Raw genomic sequence first — 7,768 nt, 5'->3', positions numbered from 1 at the left:
AAATTGAAAATAATGTGCGTACTTCCATAAACCAAACGCTGTCCTCTCTGCCATCTAGACGGGAGTTCGAAAAAAAAAAAAAAAAACACACACACACACACACACACACACACACACACAGGGTCAGGCGCAGGGCACAGACGCATCACAGCCATTGACTTTACGATCACAGAGTTTCGGCTCCGCTGATACATCCGCAGGTGGCACAGTAGACCTAGGCATACTGTCTGAAAAAAAGACGGCTGCAGTCGGGATTTTCCTTTCCTTAAAATAACGGATTGCTTTTTTTAAAAAATAACGAAGTTACTGATTACTTACGCACGAAACTAACGCGTTAAGTTACACATTTCAGGAAAAAAGTAATTAGAGTACTCTAACGCGTTACTTTGTAACGCGTTACCCACAACACTGCTTGTTTCTCATCTTCCTCTTGACAATAGCCAATAGATTCTCTATATGGTTCAGAACTGGTGAGTTTGCTGGCCAGTCAAGCACACCAACACCATGGTCATGTAACCAACTTTTGTTGCTTTTGGCAGTGTGGGCAGGGGCCAAAAATGATTGTGTAGCCTAGTGAACCAAACTGAGAGACCATTTTGAAGGCTCAGGAAACCTTTCCAGGTGTTTTGAGTTGATTAATTGATTGGCATGTCACCATATTCTAATTTGTTGAGATGAAACGAGACCAAACAATGCAGATGAGGTGAAGGCCACTGTCAAAGAAACCTGGGCATCCTACCACCTCAGCAGTGCCACAAACTATTCACCTCCATGCCACGCCGAACCGAGGCAGAAATTAAAGCAAAAGGAACCCCTACTAAGCATTAGAGTACATGTACAGTAAATGAACATACTTGTACTAATTTTTTATTAATATATTTATTATTATTATTGGTCCTATTAAGAATTCTATTATTTTTTTTATTTTATTTTTTGTAAAATGTGAGCCAAAATCATCACAATTAAAAGAACCAGAGACTTAAAACTACTTTTATTTTATTTATAAATGTATTTAATACACAAGTTTCACAATTTGAGTTGAATTACTGAAATAAATGGACTTTTCCATGACATTCTAATTTATTGAGGTGCACCTGTATGTTTTGTCTTCATAGAGACACATTCCAGTTCAGTTCCAGGTCATAGACACACCATAACTTCAATTCCAGTTCAACACATTTTTAAAAGAGGCTCACACTGTTACAAAACAAGCTGCTAAACAATTATGTGATCCTCTTCAGCATTTAAGAAGTCTTGAAATACAAGTTTAGGCCATAAAACATACAAATGCATCCCTGTGTTTCTTCATAGACACACCATATCTTAAATTCCAGTTCAATACCTTTCCAAAGAGGCTCACACGGTTACACCACAAGCTGCTAAATAATAATGTGACAATCTTCAACATATCAGAAGTCAGGAAATACAAGTATTGGCCATAAAACATACATTTGCAGCATCCTTGTGTTTCTTAATAAACACACCTACCTTCACTTCCAATGCAGTAACTTTCAAAAGAAAGCTCACACCGTTACAAAACAAACTGCTACATTATTATGTGACCTTGTAGAACTTATCAGAAGTCTTCAAAATTCAAGTATTAGCCCTAAATTTAACATTTATAGCATCCCTATATTTAATGGGGTTTTTTCATAGAGACACCTTCCATTTCAATACTTTTCCAAAAGATGGACACACCAATACAAAACAAGTTGCTAAATAATTATCTGACCCTCTACATCATATGAGAAGTCTTGAAAGTACAAGTATTTGCTCTAAAAGATACATTTACAGCATTCATGTATTATATGTATTATATATATACAGAATATTATACTAAGCTTTTAAAGGAAAACTAGGCTATATGTATAATTCATGGCACTGTCCATGGTCCTGAGGCTACCTGCACCTTAACATTTCCATAATTTGTCAGAGTGTCAAATGTCTTAAGCCAAACTTTTCCAGTAGTGGTACATCATCTCTGTGCAATACAGCACACACATACAATACACATACACTCACTACTGGCTACTTTATGAGGTGCATCTTGCTAATACCAGGCTGGACCCCCTTTTGTTCTAAGAACTGCCTTAATTCTTTGTTGCATAGATTCAAAAAGGTATTGGAAACATTCCTCAAAGATTTTGGTCCATATTGACATGACAGCATCATTCAGTTGCAGCAGATTTGTTGGCTGCATATCCATCATGTGAATCTCGCATTTCACCACATCCTAAATCTGCTCTATTGGACTGAGATCTGTTGACTGTGGAGGCCATTTTAGTAAAGTGAACTTATTTTCATGCTCAATAAACCAGTCTGAGATAATTTGAGCTTTGTGACATTATCAGAAGATGGGTACACTGTTGTCATAAAGGAATGGACATGGTCAGCAACAGTAATCAGGTAGGCTGTGGCATTTAAACAATGCTCAGTTGGGACTAAGGGGCCCAAAGTGTGCCAAGAATATCTCTCTCACACCATTACAGTACCACCACAGTGTATTTTCGTCCACACAGCTGCTGCTCACTGGACAATCTCTGTAAACTCTAGAGAAGGTTTTGCGTGAAAATCCTAGTAGATCCGCCATTTTTTTAAAATACTCAGACCAGCCCTATCTATCACCAACAACCATTCCACTTTCAAAGTCACTTAAATCCCCTTTCTTCCCCATTCTGATGCTCGGTTTGAACTTCAGCAAGTCGTCTTCACCACGTTGCTGCCATGTGATTGGCTGATTAGCAATTTGTGTTACCAAGCAATTGAACAGTTGTAGCTAATAGAGTGGCCTGTGAGTGTGTGTGTGTGTACTGTACTGTATGTGTGTCGCTGTCTTGCATGGAGATTATGTGCCACTACTGGAAAAGGTTGGCCATAGACATTTTGCTGGTATCAGGTATAAAGCACTTTGAATGAACAGTTTACAGTCATGCCCACAAATATTGGCACCCTTGGCAAATATGATCAAAAAATGCTGTGAAAATTCATCTGCATTGTTAATCCTTTTGATTTAAAAAATTCACAAGAATGTATCCTTTCATTGGATAATAAGAATTTAAAATGGAGGGGAAAAATCATTATGAAATTAATGTTTTTCTCAAATACTCGTTGGACACAATTATTGGCACCCAAATGCCCTTAAAGGGGGGGGGGTGAAATGTTATTTCATGCATACTGAGTTTTTTATACTGTTAAAGAGTTGGATTCCCATGCTAAACACGGACAAAGTTTCAAAAATTAAGTTGGAACAAAATACTCCTTCCGGTTTGTCACAAGTTTCGGAAAGTTTATTTCGAGTATGGGTCTGTGTGACGTTAAATGGAGCGGAATTTCCTTATATGGGTCCTAAGGGCACTTCTGCCGGAAGAGCGCGCGCTCCCGTATAGCAGAGCACTGAGAGCACAGACATTCACTGATCAGAGCGAGAGCGTCGCGAAATGTCACAAAATAAGTGTGTTTTTGGTTGCGAGGGCAAGACAACCCTGCACAGATTACCCAAAAAAAACAGCATTAAGGGACCAGTGGACGGAGTTTATTTTTACAGAGCATCGACGGAGTTTTTTGTTTGTTCCCTGCATTTCGAAGATGCTTGTTTTACAAACGAGGCCCAGTTTGACGCCGGATTTGCACATCGTTTATTTCTTAAGGATAATGCAGTCCCAACAAAAAAGGGTCACGATCGTGTGTTGGAACCGCAGGCGGTGAGTAAAACTGCTTCAGATATCTCTGTGTTGTTAACTTAGCTATCGGCACGTAAGCACATCAACACATCACATACCACATAGAGACGCTGTTGTAGTCGTTGCTGCTGCTGCTCTCGTTCAGTTTCATCCTCGGGATCTGATTCTGGATCATAAATAAATGGCTGAATCTGACTGTTAGCCATGGTTTGTTTTGGATGTTTTTTTTTTCCTCACGGTAATGTCACAGCTTCCAAATGCTCTTAACACAAAAGCCTACTCGCGCTCCTGATTCTTTAGCTTCGCCCACACGTCACGCCTCCAGACACTCGTGTTTTACCGAAAAAAAAAATCGGCACAGACTATTTTTCTCTTTTAAATATAATAAAACTAAAGACTTTTTGGAGATATGAAGGATGCAGTACTACTCTATATGTACTCAAGATTAACAGGAGATTGAGTGAAAATGGGCATTTCACCCCCCCTTTAATCATCCATTACAATCAGAAAAACCAAAGAATATATTTCTGATGTGCAGCAAAAGATGATTGAGCTTCACAAATTGGTGAAGTGGCTTTAAGAAAAGAGCTAGAGCAGTGACAATTCCCATTTCCACCATCAGGACAATAATTAAGAATTTCCAATCAACAGAAAATGTTAGAAAACTGCCTGGAAGAGGTTGTGTGTCTATATCGTCCTAATGCATGGTGAGGAGGTCAGTTTGAGTGGCTAAAGACTCTCCAAGGATCACAGCTGGAGAATTGCAGAAAATAGTTGAGTTTCTGGTTCAGAAAACCTTTAAAAAAAATTGTCAAACAGAACCTACATCAACACATGTTGTTTGGGAGGGTTTCAAGAAAAATTCTCCTAGCTCATCCAAAAACAAACTAAAGCATATTCAGTTATCAGACACGACTGGAACTTCAAATGGGACTGGCTTCTATGATCAGATGAAACTAAAAATGAGCTTTTTAGCAGTAAACACTCAAGATGGGTTTGGTGAAAACAGGGATGAAAAGTACCCCATGTGTACAATACAATACAGCTGTATTTTTGATGTTGTGGGACTATATTTCTGCTGGAGGTCCTGGACATCTTGTTTAGACACATGGCATCATGGATTCTATTAAATATCAACAGATAAAAAAAATCAAAAAGTGACTGACTCTGTTAGAAATCTTATAATGGGCCATGTTGGGATCATTCAACCGTACAATAATCCAAACACAAACCTCAAAAACAACACCAAAATGGGTCATTGAGCTCAAAACCAAGCTTCTGCTATAGCCATTCCAGTCCTCTGACCTGAACCCTACAGAAAATGAGAGGAGTGAACTGAAGAGGAGAAGCTGGGAATTTGAAGGGTCTGGAGTGATTCTGGATGAAGGAATGGTCTCTGATCTCTTGTCAGGTGTTCTCTAACCTCATCGGGCATTATAGGAGACAGTTTTGAGCTTTTAAACTGGCAAATGGAGGTTTAAAAAATAATTCAATAAAAGGGTGTCCTTAATTGTGGCCAATGTGTATTAGAGAAAAACATTTATTTCATAATGATATTTCCCCCCATTTTAAATTCTTATTATCCAATGAAAGGATACATTTTTGTGAATTTTTCAAACAAAACATCAAAAGGATTAACAATGCAGATTAATTTTCACAGCCTTATTTGATCATATTTGTCAAGGGTGCCAATATTTGTGGGCATGACTGTATTTCCATGATAGACACACAGAGATTAATTATAATACAATTCTAATAATTGCAGTGTCAAAACAGGTGTTTTGACTGCTTTGCTCTGTATGTGGAAAATCAGAAAAAGGCCAAACAGGAGTATGACCGGTCTGAATCTTCTCTCTGCGTTGTGTTGATATTTTAACCAGACCGGACTACAAGATATTCTTTGGACCACTTTTCATTCTGAATGAATAAAAAGGAACATTTATGAAAACAAAAGTCAATCCGTGGCCTTTCTCCACAATTTCAACATTGACCTTTCCCCAGCTGCGCTTACCGTGAACTGCCATCATATTACAATTATTAAATTAACTGCATATGATTAAATCAACAATATTTTTCTCAATGTAAAACATTTTACATGAATTCAAAACAACAATATTAACAGAAACATGGATAGAAAACATACCTGAATGAATAAAAAGGAAAATTTATGAAAACAAAAGTCAATCCGTGGCCTTTTCCCACAATTTCAACGTTGACCTGCCAGTCAAAACGGATAATTTTAGCCATGGAACTTACACGGTTAATAAACACCAAAAGAAATTACATACTTCATGCTACCCAACCTCTATTAGTGTTACAATAAGTTTAAACTGTATTTTTAACAAAAAAATATACATATTAGGTCACAAGAAACAAACTAATTAAAAACTTTTTAGTGAGCGCTCCAGCAGAAATCACCTTTACCCAGCTGCACTTACCGCGAACTGAAGGAAAGCAACTTTGTTCATGTCTTCTTCATGCAAGGGTAAATTGTAGAATCCGGAGGTTAAGTCCAGGGTACTGAAGTAATTGTTACCTCCTAAAGCAGCAAGACAGTCGGACTGATTAGGGAGCGGGTGAGCATCTTTGAGTGTTCTCGCATTAAGCCACCTGAAGTCTGTGCAGATGCGGAGGCTTCCATCTTTTTTCCACACAAGCACCAAGGGTGATGCATATTTGCTTACTGATTTTCTAATTATCCCTTGCTCCTCCATTTCCGGTAACACCTGACCCAACTTCTGGTAATGAGCAGAAGGGATCCTCTGCAGCCGGACAAGGTGAAACATCTGCCAATTTCCAATTCTTTCTTAGAGTGATGGGTTGGTCTGACAAATTGATTATTTTCATGGGTACCCACCTATTACCCCACATAGACGTTATCGCGTGCTACCATGGTGTTTCTCGGAATGGTCTTGGAAGAAGTTGGTTCAACAAGAATGGTGCTCCCAAGGGACAATGGAGTGTTGCTGGGCAGTCTTCCCCACACTAAATGTTCTTGTCTAGCAGCAAGAGTGACAGGTTACTACTTGGATGGGAGACTGCCAGGGAATGCCAGGTGCTGTAAGCTTTTGGGTTTTCTTCCCTACTTATATAATGTACTGGAGATTAGATTTGCTGATCTTTAAATTGCCCTCTCTTTGCAGCAGCCTTCGCTTACGGCCATACCTGGCTATGCCTGACTAGTACTTGGATGGGAGACTGCCTGGGAATGCCAGGTGCTCTAAGCTTTTGGGTTTTCTTCCCTACTTATATAATGTACTTGTGATTAGAGTGGCTGATCTTTAAATAGCCATCTCTTTGCAGCAGCTTTCGCTTACGGCCATACCAACCTGGCTATGCCCGATCTCGTCTGATCTCGGAAGCTAAGCAGGTTTGGGCCTGGTTAGTACTTGGATGGGAGACCGCCTGGGAATACAAGGTGCTGCAAGCTTTTTGGCAATTTTTCACTAATTATATGATAATCTTGCAAAAAAAAAAAAAAAAAAAGAGTCAATGCCGGATCTCTGAATCTTAGCATGTTTGGTTCTGGTTACTACTTGGATGGGAGACCGCCTGGGAATGCCAAGTGCTGTAAGTTTTTGGGTTTTCTTCCCTACTTATATAATGTACTGGAGATTAGAGTGTCTGATCTTTTTAATTTAGCCTCTTTTTGCAGCAGCCTTCGCTTACGGCCATACCTGGCTACGCCTGATTAGTACTTGGATGGGAGACTGCCTGGGAATGCCAGGTGCTCTAAGCTTTTGGGTTTTCTTCCCTACTTATATAATGTACTTGTGATTAGAGTGGCCGATCTTTAAATAGCCATCTCTTTGCAGCAGCTTCCACTTACGGCCATACCAACCTGGCTATGCCCAATAGTGGTACAGTCCAGGAAGTGAGTTGGTGAAAGAGCAAACAGAGGAACTTTACTAAAATAGTATTTAAACTCTTTTTTATTTTTGAAATAACCCCTGTCATCAAAAGTTAACGTTTATTATGTGTCTACAGTGTTCCCCCAGCAGCGTTTGCTGTTTGGGGGACTATCAAATACAGTTTTTTTTGTGATGGATATAGAAAGCATGGCAAACAAAGAACTCAAAATGAAAGCC

The 7,768-nt window shown here is 39.1% G+C and overlaps 1 non-coding gene across 1 annotated transcript; it reads left to right on the top strand.

The window, feature by feature from the left end:
* Positions 1-6,991: 6,991 nt before the first annotated feature.
* On the top strand, positions 6,992-7,110 carry LOC127953955 (5S ribosomal RNA). Its single transcript, XR_008153382.1, has one exon. It is a non-coding gene; the product is annotated as a 5S ribosomal RNA (ribosomal RNA).
* The last annotated feature ends 658 nt before the right edge of the window (positions 7,111-7,768 follow it).

Source organism: Carassius gibelio, chromosome B3, assembly GCF_023724105.1.
Source record: "Carassius gibelio isolate Cgi1373 ecotype wild population from Czech Republic chromosome B3, carGib1.2-hapl.c, whole genome shotgun sequence".
Lineage (NCBI taxonomy): Eukaryota > Metazoa > Chordata > Actinopteri > Cypriniformes > Cyprinidae > Carassius > Carassius gibelio.
The sequence above is the reverse complement of the archived record's forward strand: the minus strand, read 5'-3'. Positions and strand labels throughout refer to the sequence as shown.